The sequence below is a fragment of the Panthera onca genome, chromosome B3 (assembly GCF_046562875.1).
Source record: "Panthera onca isolate mPanOnc1 chromosome B3, mPanOnc1 haplotype 2, whole genome shotgun sequence".
Taxonomy (NCBI): Eukaryota; Metazoa; Chordata; class Mammalia; order Carnivora; family Felidae; genus Panthera; species Panthera onca.
In genome coordinates, this window is record NC_138344.1 from 93,219,863 (window position 1) to 93,231,979 (window position 12,117).

Below are 12,117 nucleotides of genomic sequence, written 5' to 3' on the forward strand. Positions count from 1 at the left end.
TTCATTTGTCTATTAGCCATTTGGATATCTTCTTTGGAAAAGTGTTCATGTCTTTTGCCTATTTCTTCACTGGATTATTTGTTTTGTGGGTGTTGAGTTTGATAAATTATTTATAGTTTTTGTATACTAACCCTTTATCTGATATGTCATTTGCAAATATTCAGTTTGGAGGAATTCATCCCAAAAGAAAGAACAGGAAGAAGTGACCACCAGGGATTTAATCAACAGATATAATTAAGATGTATGAACTAGATTTTAAAACCACGATTATAAGAATACTAGCTGGGGTTGAAAAAAGCATAGAAGACCCCATAGAATCCCTTTATCTAGAGATAAAATAACTAAAAACTAGTCAGGCTGAAATTAAAAATTCTATAACTGATATTCAATCTCGAATGAAAGTTGTGATGGCAAGGATGAATGAAGCAGAGGAGCAAATCAATGATACAGAAGAAAAATTATGGAAAATAATGAATCAGAAAAAAAAGAGGAAAACAAGGCAAGAGATCACGATACAAGACTTAGGGAACTCAGTGACTTATTAAAGAGGAATAACATTCGTATCATAGGAGTCCCAGAAGATGAAGAGAGAGAAAAAGGGGCAGAAGATTTATGTAAACATATTCTAGATGAAAACTTTCCTAATCTGGGGAAGGACACAGACATCAAAATCCAAGAAACACAAAGAACTTCCATTAGATTCAACAAAATCCATCACCAAGGCATATCATAGTCAAATTTATAAAATATACAGACAGGGAAAGAATTCTGAGAGCAGCAAGAGCAAAAAAATTGCTTAACCTACAAGGGAAGCCAGATCAGGTTCACAGGAGATCTGTCCACAGAAACTTGGCAGGCCAGAAAGAAGTGGCAGGATATATTCAACATATTGAATTGCAATAATATGCAGCCAAGAATTCTTTATCCAGCAAGGCTGTCATTCAAAATAGAAGGAGAGATAAAGAGTTTCTCAGACAAACAAAAACTAAGGAGTTAATGACCACTAAATCAGTTCTAGAAGAAATTGTAAGTGGGACTTTCTGAGTGGAGAAAAAACAAAACAAAACAAAACAAGACCAAAAGCAACAAAGACTAGAAGGGACCAGAGAAACACTAACTCTACAGGTAGCACAATGGCACTAAACTTGTATTTTTCAATAATAACTCCAAATGTAAATGGACTAAATGGTCCAATCAAAAGACATAGCATATCAGAATGGATTAAAACAAACAAACAAACAAACAAACAAACAAACAAACAACCACCAAGACCCATCTGTATGCTGCCTAGAAGAAGCTAATTTTAAATAGTTTTTAAAATATTTATTATTATTTTTGAAAGAAAGGATGCACATAAGTGGGGGAGGGGCAGAAAGAAAGAGGGGAACAGAGGATCCAAATTGGGTTCCATGCTGACATCAGAGAGCCCAATGAGGGCCTTGGACCCACATGAGATCGTGACCTGAGCTGAAGTCAGATGCTCAACCAACTGAGACACCCGGGCACTCCAAGATTCATTTTAGACCTTAAGATACATGCAGATTAAAAGGGGATGGAGAACCATCTATCATCCTACTGGCCATCAAAAGAAAGCCAGAGTAGCCATACTTATATCAGACAAACTAGATTTTATTTTATTATTTTATTTTATTTTATTTTATTTTATTTTATTTTATTTTATTATTATTTTTTTTTTAATATATGAAATTTACTGTCAAATTGGTTTCCATACAACACCCAGTGCTCATCCCAAAAGGTGCCCTCCTCAATACCCATCACCCACCCTGCCCTCCCTCCCACCCCCCATCAACCCTCAGTTTGTTCTCACAAACTAGATTTTAAAATAAAGACTGTACCAAGAAAGGAAGAAGGGCATTATACCATAATTAAAAGTCCTATTCACCAACATCTAACAATCATAAATATTTATGCCCTCAACTTGGAAATGCCCAAATATATAAATCAATTAATCACAAACATAAACAAATGTATTGGTAATAATACCATTATTGTAGGGGATTTTAACACCCCACTTAGAGCAACGGACAAGTCATCTAAGCAGAAAATCAACAAGGAAACAATGGCTTTGAATGACACAATGGACTGGATGGACTTAACAGATATATTCAGAACATTTCATCTTAATCAACAGAATACACATTCCTCTCAAATGCACATGGAAAATTCTCCAAAATAGATCACATACTAGGTCACAAATCAGCCCTCAACAAGTATAAAAAGATCTAGATCATACTATGCATATTTTCAGACTACAACAGTATGAAACTTGAATCAACCACAAGAAAAAAATTTGGAAAAACCATGGATAATTGGAGATTCAAGAACATCCCTCTAAAGAATGAATGGATTAATGAAGAAATTAAAGAGGAAGTTAAAAAGTACATAGAAAGCCAATGGAAATGAAACATGACAGTCCAAAACCTTTGGGATTCAACAAAGGCATTTACAAGAGGGAAGTGTATAACATTCCAGGTTTTCCTAAAGAAGGAAGAAAGGTCTCAAATACACAACCTAACTTTACACCTAAAGGATCTGGATAAAGAACACCAAATAAAGCCCCAAACCAGCAGAAGAAGGGAAGTAATAAAGATCAGAGCAGAAATCAATGATATTGAAATAAATAAAAACAAAACAAAACAAAAAACGGTAGAACAGAGCAATGAAACTAGGAGCTGTTTCTTTGAAAGAATTAAAAAAAAAAATTGATACCCCCGCTAGCCAGATTTATCAAAAATAAAAGAGAAAGGACCCAAATAAATAAAATCATGAATGAAAGAGAAAGATCATAACCCACACTACAGAAATACAAACAAAAGAGAACATAATGAGCAATTATATGTCAACAAATTGGGCAACCTGGAAGCACTGGATAAATTCCTAGAAACATATAAACTCCCAAAACTGAAACAGGAAGAAATATAAAATTTGAAAAGACCTATAACCATTAAGGAAATTGAATCAGTAATCAAAAAAGAAATAAGCTTAAAAAAGGTAAATATATAATGAAAGCTGATGTCCAATGAATAGCACAAATTAAAATGGCTAATAGGTTGATATTCTTCTTTTTAACTTTGAGATGTTAAAATTAATGTGTAGAGAAAGGAATAAAAAAATTTAATGTTTAGTTATCATCAGACAAGATCCAGAAGAAAAATAATTTAAAACAAGTAGTCATACAATCATGTGTTGAATTCTTTCTATTTTGAAAACTGAAGCAAGATAATTCATCTTACAAATTAGTAATATATTACAACAGTGGTAATTATGCTTATGCTGGTATAATTAAGTCATGGCATGATTGAGAGTCTGTCTGCCCTCCCAATTATAAATAAATATTTTAAGCCATTATCGTAGGATTCCATGCTGTTTTCAGGGATGAAATTTTCTTCATCAAATACAAGTCAAACCTTAAATTACATGAGCAAAATTTGCTATTTTCTGCAGGTTTCCTTGTAGTGATGTGTGGAAATTAAGACTAAGGTTCATAATCTTAATTTGCTTGTGTTAAGTGGAATGGAGAATAAAGCAATAAACATTTAAAATAATGATAAAGAAAAGAAAGCCTGGCAAGAAATAGCTTTTGGGACTAAAAGAGTTTACTATCAAGCTTTATTGTACTTCAGGTTAAGTTAGCTCTCCCAGCTTAGTTTTTGAAATTAGCTGTAAGGTAGAACTACAAATATAAACAAGAGCTTGTTCATAAAGGGTCTTGAAATCATGTGCTATAATACCCAATTTCTCCATATTGACCAAAATGAAATATCCTAACTGATCACTTAATTTATTTCTGTTCTAGGTGGCATCATTTGAATTCAATATGGAATTAATTTAATCTATTCCAAGCAACATTACAGACATAGCAAATCATCCATTTGACCTTATTGAATCATCAAGAAATATTTGCATGTCTGAGTTCATGACACTTTAATAGATAGTATTTCTTCTTTTAACTGTCATTTATTGGGTGCAAAATACCTGTATGCATATTGCTAGGTTCTGGGGGTAAAATGCAGAGCTCTGTTCTTATGAAGCTCATGGTTAGTGCAAGACTTGGGGAAACAGTCACTTGCTGTGTATGATATGTGCTGTGAGTGAGACAATATAAGGTGCTTTGAGAAAGGTGAAAAAGAAGAATATCATCTAAAACAAGAGGGATGGTGGGGAAGGAATCAGGGAAATACTGACCAATATGTGTTAAGTCCTTGCTAGATGGCAATTGACTCCTGGTTTCTTTTCATACATTTCCCTATTCAGTGCTCACCAGAACTGGATGAAGTAGTGGTATTATCCTATTTTCTAAATGAGGAAACTGGAGTTTTAAGAGGCTAACTTGCCAAGGACAAACAACTAAGACACTGTTAAACTGAGGACTTAATTCTATATTTGCATGACTCTAAAGCCCATAATCTCAGTGTCTACTCTGATGCATAACATATTACAAGAACTGTGCATTGTTTGAATTAATTAATTAATTAATTCATTCATTCAACAGGCATTTACCTACCCAGGCATTGTGCTAGGGCCTAGGGATACAAAGCAAATTCAGAAATGGTCTCTTTCCAGAAGGAGCTTTTGGTTTAATAGTTTGGATATGGCCATGTAAGCAGTACCATAAATAGACAGTTTATTATAGGTGCTTTATTAAAAGCATATATGAGATTCAGTAGGGGGATAAAGTTTTGGTGGGTGTGGGGAGTCAGTATTTGGTTAAGAAAAGATTAACTGGGAAGATGATACTATCTGAGTCCTGAAAAATGGATAAAGGAAAAAGAAAGAATGGACATTCCACAAAATAAAACAAGCTGAGAAAAGCTATGGAGATATAAGGTATACTGGGTTTGGAGGTACTATCCAGCAATTCTGTATGACCAAACTATAGGAAGTGGCATGAGTAACTTTGATGCAGTAGAGAAAAAAACTGTTTTGGGAATAGAACAAATAGGATTTGGTGATCGGTAAATGTGGGAAATATACAATAATACCAAGACTTGTCTTCGTTGGTTGGGTAGCTGGTATTGCAACTTCCAAGAGAGTAAATATGAAAGAAAAAACAGGGTTGAAATTGGGTTGGGGAGAAATAATAAGGATAGTAAGTTTAGTCTTACATATGTTGAGTCAGGCAGACATCTCTGTTTTACAATTCTGTGAGAATGACCCATTCTTAGACAAATTACATTTTAATACCATAGATACCATAGAGTGATTTGCTTTTGGAATATTAATTTTATTTTCCAAAGCTGAGACATATCTTTGTAAGTCAAGGACACACAAAACTCCCAAGTTGTCTCTGAAGAGGCAATTGCAATTTTAATCAATTATAATAGTACTTGCTCAAAGCTATTAAAAGGAAGAAGTTAAACAAAATGTCTGTAGGTTATTTAAAGTGATACTGGAAGAAACTGTCCAGTGAGTGACTTTAGCAGGAATGTTGGAGAGACTTTAAAACAATGCCTTAGAATGACCTCTTTTAAAAATGACAAAACCCTTGGGAAGATTATTTAGATATTAAATAAAGATATTTGTAACTGGATTATAACTAAGAATTACTTGAGAAAAAGGAATTACAAATCAGATAATTTTAAGGGAAACTTGCAGAATTGGTGAGACTATCAGATGTTCTTCCATGAAGATATCGGTGCATTTTGGATGGTTCCCAAACTGTGAAATGACCCAGAGGAAACAATTCTTTAGCAAACAGCTAATACACAGGAACCTCAATATTAATATTTCTCTAGGACCTGAGATAATATTTTTCTATTTGCTCTTCCTGGAAGAACCTATTATGATTAAACTTCCACAATCCTACCTGAGGATTTTTTTTATTAAAAAATGTTTTTAAATGTTTATTTATTTTTGAGAGAGAGAAACAGAGTGTGAGTGGGGGAGGAGCAGAGAGAGAGGGAGACACAGAATCCGAAGCAGGCTCCAGGTTCTGAGCTGGCAGCACAGAGCCTGATGCAGGGCTTAAACTCATGAACCGTGAGATCATGACCTGAGCTGAAGTTGGACCCTTACCGACTGAGCCACTCAGGCACCCCCTACCTGAGGTGGTTTCATTCAGGAGATTTCAACTGCTAAAAGGAATGGGGCTATAAAATTCTTAATTTCCTGGTTAGGACATGCTAGCCTATTGGTTTTCTTGAAATCTTGCTCTACAGGGTAGCTTTTATTGGCATAGAAAGGCTAGTAAAGTATTCCTTGGGGTAGGAGTAGTGCCCAGGACTTAGGTTCTGTTTTTCCCGGTGACTTTGGTATTTCTAGCTGGGCTCAAACTCTCCCCATTTTGCTCCCATTTACACAAGTCCCCTACAGAAAACACCATGTCCTTTACTTCTACAACACTGTACAACATGAACATGTCCAGCTCTACTCTCTTACAATAATTGTAACCTTCAAGTCTTTGTATTGCTTGTAGCAGAGGATAGGGGGAGAGGCAGCATATCCTGCCCACCTGCCTAAACTCCTTGGTTTCTGTTCCCCATCCAAGCCAGACCTGAGCACCATGTCCTGTCATCTTTGGCTGTCTCAGCTGGAACTGAGCTGCTATTGCTGTTTTTCTGTCTTGCCGTGGCCAGTAGTCATAGGACAGCCAGGGTTGTGCCTTTGTCAGTCAGCAGCCATCCTCCCATTTGCCGCACAGGAAATCTGAAGATCATCCTTGAAAGCTTCCTTCCTCTATCTTCCTCTCTGCCTTACTCACATCCAATAATCACAAAATCCTTTAAATTCCACTTTGTTAATATCTGAGATTTGTCTAATATCCTCTAGCCTCATTATATTTAACTTCACTTTCTCTTTCCTGTATTCTGGAAATTGCCTTATACTGCTTGACATCTTGCTCTCTTGACTAAAATCCCTTCGATAGCTCCCCATTTACCCAAAAATAATGTAGAAGACCCTTATGATGTGACCACAGTTTATTTCTCCAGTCTTCTCCATTGCCACTCTCCATTTTACACTCCAGGATACAGGTGTAGTGTATTCCTTGCAGTTATTGAACAAGCTGGACACTCAGGTAGGTGCCCTTCTCATCTGTTATAATGGCACCATGGCTTGCTATTGAAGATATTTGTCACCTGCTATGGCATGGGTGCCAAGCAAACAAAACAGAGAATAGTTCATTCAGAATGAATAATGGTTATAAGCAGCCAGTTAAGTATCTGTCCAGAGGAGCCCCCATTCTTATCCATATAGCACTTACTACAATAAATTGCTATCTTGCCTTTTAGAGTAGAAGCCTCTTATTTCTGTTGTCTTGTTTCTGTTGTATTTCTAGTTATGTTGTAGAAATTCCAATGTTTCCGATTAATTTAGTGAATGAATTTGGCAACTAAATTCCTGCTCAAGGATCTATTTTTTAAAAAGTTTATTTAGGGGCACCTGGGTGGCTCAGTCAGTTAAGTCACCAACTTCAGCTCAGGTCATGGTCTCACAGTCAGTGGGTTCGAGCCCCACATTAGGCTCTGTGCTGACAGCTCAGAGCCTGGAGCCTGCTTCGGATTCTGTGTCTCCCTCTCTCTCTGTTCCTCCCCCGCTCATTCTCTGTCTCTCAAAAATGAATAAATGTTAAAAAAATTTTTTAAAGTTTATTTAGAGAGAAAGAGAGAGAGAGAGAACACATGCTTCTAGCTAATGGGCTGTGAAGGGAAGTGATATGGATCACTCTTCAGTGATGACCATGGAAGCAGTGTGTTGGCATGAAGCAACCAACCTGAAAGCAGCCTCGGTGGCTGAGCCACCATGAGGAGCCCAGCTGCACTACAGATCACTTGACTTACAGTGGACACACAGCCCCAGAGTGTTGAGCCATGAAAACTTTGGGGTTATATGTTAGGCTTAGCCTCTTCTGACTAATGTAGATACTGGCAGTTGGAACTACTACCACAATGGTTGTTTGCCATCAGATTGTGCTCCATGAAGTCCCCTGGTGGACTATCTTTACCATGCATGCATGTTTTTTTGTTTTGTTTTGTTTTTTTAGTTTCTCACTTTCAAACATAAATGGACAGCAAAGAATCACTAGATATTTAAATAAATGTTCCTGTATTAAAGAGAGGGATCGTAACAAAGGAATACAAAAATATATCTCAGAGAAAACAGAAACAAAGCAGTGAGTAAAAGAACATTTAAAAGATAATGTGGTTTATATGAGTAGAGTAATGTGAGGAGGTATTTTTGTCCATGAAATAAAAACAGGTTGCTATTAAAAAAAGAGATCAAGAAGAAGCCTCTGGGAATAAAAATTAAAGTGCAATCATTGAAATTAAAGTTCAATAAAAAGGTTAGAAATAAAGTTAGAAAAACCTTCTAGAAAAAAATGGAAAACAGGAAAAAATAAGGATACAATCAGAGAGGTAGGTGAAGGACTGAGGTGTTCAAAAAGTGCAAAATAAAGTGTCAGTACTAATATCTAAACTTGCTTGAATAAGAACTATTCATATAAGTATATTCTTTAGAAATAAGGAGTAGCAAGATAAAATAAGGAAATGTTTGGAAAAATTGCAGAGGATCACTAATTTTCTTGAGAATTTTTATTAGTCCTGTTTAACTTGTAAAACTATGAGCATGTGTTAATTGGATAAAAACATTTTTTAAAAATAAAAATATTCTTATTTCTCTTTTCCATGGTTTTCTCAACCATGGCACTATTGACACTTGGGGCCAGATTATCCCTTGTTATGGGAGCTGTCCTGCACATAGTAGGATTTTCAGCAGCATCCCTGGTCTCTACTCGCCAGATGCCAGTAACACCTTTCTCTCCTTCCCCCAACCATGAAAATCAAATTGTCTTCAGACATTGTCAAATATCCCCTAGGAGATAAAGATGACCCCCGCTGAAAACCACTGCTCTACACCTATGCAACACTAATCTTAAAAACAGACAAAAGATAAAGGCACATAAGCTCTCCAAATGTTGATCAACAACATGTCAAAACATTTAGAGTTTACCCTGAATTGTACAGTTTGTTGAGCATACATGGGCTTTGAGATGTAAGTTCTCAGCATCTGTGCATTTAAATTTGTGATGTGTTGTGTTGTATAGGTAATGCTGTTTGCCTAAAATTAATATCCTAATACCTACTGTGTACCTTGACCTTTTTTTTTTAGTATATGTGCTGCTGAAGTGAGCACAACCTTGACCTTTTTTTAGCCACAGTGAACTGATTAGTAAGTCTAACATGGGAGGGATCAAGAACTGTCTTGGCTCCCTGCTGGACTGTGTGCATACCCCTTTTGTTCGGAAGTTGATAAATAATAATCCACTGTTCCAAAGGAGAGACCTAAGGAGGGGATGTAATTAAAAATAACAAGCTGTGTCCGCTGGTTACTGCAGTGCCAAGTTTGGCTTTGTGTGCCTGTGCTGTTTGGAGGAAAATCCTGTAGTTTTAACAGAACTCCTCTTGTGTCCATATTAATCAATGCTCCTGTGGTCAATCAGAAGTTTGACTGATACTTTCATGCTGATAGAGTAACTCTGCCAGCTAAGAATAGAATAATAACACAGAGGAGGGATAATAATAGACACTTGCAGTTCTAATGGTCACAACCTTCAGTCTAGAGAGCTTGTCAACCTTGATGAGGAGTCAGCAGACTGATTTCTTTTTAATTCGGACATATGACAGCCAGGATTTTGCTTCATACTTTGCATGATATAATGACCTGGTTGAGGAACCACATATCAAGTGGTGTGTTCACATCACATGAAATTGAATGTAATGTTTTCTCACAGTTTTCTTGGGCATATTTTCTCGGTCCACTTGCAGAGGCTCTCAGGAAGAAGGATTTTATAGCACAGCAAGGGAGAAAGAGCTCTTAAAAAGAGGTCTTCTTAATGATTAACTTATTGCTTTAGGTTTTTAACTTTATACTGATTTAGAATTGCTTTGTACTTGATTCTATTTCCCTTTTCTCTCTCACTCACACACAGCATCTTCCTGGGTCTCTGACTGACCTATCATTTCCCATGGAAGTACTGATGGATTCTGCCTTTTCCCTTAACAGCCAGACTCTTAGGCTTGATTTGCTCCAGGCATTTCAGTTAAAAAACAAAAAGAGAAATGTTTTTTTCCCTTCCTGCCTTTTACTTTCCTTGGGCCCGTGGTATCTCTGGGGTGCTGTGCAGCAGATGGAGAAGTGATGCCTGCTGTTTCAGCTTATGAGCAGCTTACCTTAGTGATTCAAACTGGAGATCAAAGAACTGCACAGGTTTGAAGACAGACACATCAAGATTCAGCTTTTTAGAGTTGCCAACTTTTCATAAATCTACACAAAGGCAGCCTAATCAAAGGCAATATATGCATCCTTTTTCATTAAAGAAGCAATAGAATGTAATTTTCAGGGGCATAAAGATTACCCATTTTCATGAGTGTAGCTTTGTGTTCAGAGGTTGAATTGCAAACTCATTCAAGAGTTTGACAAAGTAAGGGTACATGTAGTTAAATGAAAGCAAATAGTCAGGAAACAATATTTTTGAAACATATTATTCTTTCAGTTAACGTGAATGTATAAGGAGAAGAAATGACAATTTTGCCTGAATGTCAAATAAGCCAGCTTCTCAGGACTTTCAGAGTTTAGAAACCAAGATGACAAGAAAATGATTTAGAGGATTTGAGAAATCCATAGATAAATGGTTAATTGGTAACTATTCCTGTTGCTAGCTTCTTCTATTAGAAAAACTGTAGGTAGCATTCTATATCATCTTGGCTCTTCTGGACCGACCTGGCATGTAAGAGGTCTAATTGTTGAATGAACTAAAGGAACTTGGCACATTTCTATACAACGAAGCTATGGGAGTTGCTGAAAATGATATAATGATTGAAACTTTGAAGAGAAGCCCAACTTTTGTTGTGATGTATCTAATTCCTCAGGGAGTTAATGGGGTAGAGTAGGTATTCCCAGTGAGTCTTTTGCTGGATTAAATGTACTGCTCTGTACTTATGTTCCTGGCTATTATATTCAGCAAATGCTTATTGAGCATTTATTATATTCCAGGCAGCATGGCTGGGACTAAGAAAACAGAGACTGAAATATACAGTCTTTGGCCCCAAGGAACTCACATTCTAGTGGAGAGAAAAACAAGTAAACAGATGTTTGTGAATCTGTGGTAAGTGCTAAGATGGAGCCATACCTAACCCAATTGGAGAAGGAGTTGGGGGTCAGATAAAGGGCTTGGGAGAAGATGTGTTAGACAAATCTTGAAGGACCAGAGAGCCATAGTCTGCTGAGAAAGAGGGAAGCAGGCATTCCAGGAGTTTGGGCCCAGATTTTTTTTCTGCTTTGTGACTGTTTAGAATTTGGGTAGGCTTAAGAAGAGTCATGAGAAGAGTTTTTTTGTTTTGATTTTTAATGTTTATTTTTGAGAGAGAGAGAGAGAGAGATAGAGTGTGTGTGTGGGATAGGTGCAGAGAGAGGGGACAGAGGATCCGAAGCAGCCTCCGCACGACAGCAGAGAACCCAATGTGGGGCTGGAACTCATGAACTGTGATATCAAGACCGTGAAATCATGATGAATAATGCTCAACCGATTGAGCCACCCAGGTGCAGCATGAGAAGAGTTTTTAATGGGTTTATGGGGGAGGAATCTCATCCTTGAAGGGGCTGCTCCAGATAATAGTAATAACATTTAGCTGTGACCTATGCTAGTAGTTTATATCCTTCTTAGAACTCCTCTTTTGTATTAAAGTCTAAGTTTTTTTTTGTTTTTTGGTTTATTTCCTAAAAGAACAATTCTATAAGATCTCATTTTGTGGCAGAGAGGCAAAGTTGTGTTTTAAAAATGACAATAGTAATTTATTTGATGAAAGACTCAGATTAATGATTATTAGTCACCATTCAATCTGCATGTTGACTGCTGCTTGCTTGTCCCAAGGAAACGGGCTTTTAAACATAGATGAAAACTGGATCCAGGCACTGTTTCTAGTTGCTTTCCAATCACTGGGCAATAGGAAGCAATCCAGGACCTGGGTTAAAATATAAAAGATTCTGGAGTTTTGGATTGAATACCTTAATGGGCTAAACAGATTTCAAACAATTCATGGAAGAACCATGTTATAAGTAACTTGCCAGAACGCTATCTGTAACACTAACTTTTAGGAG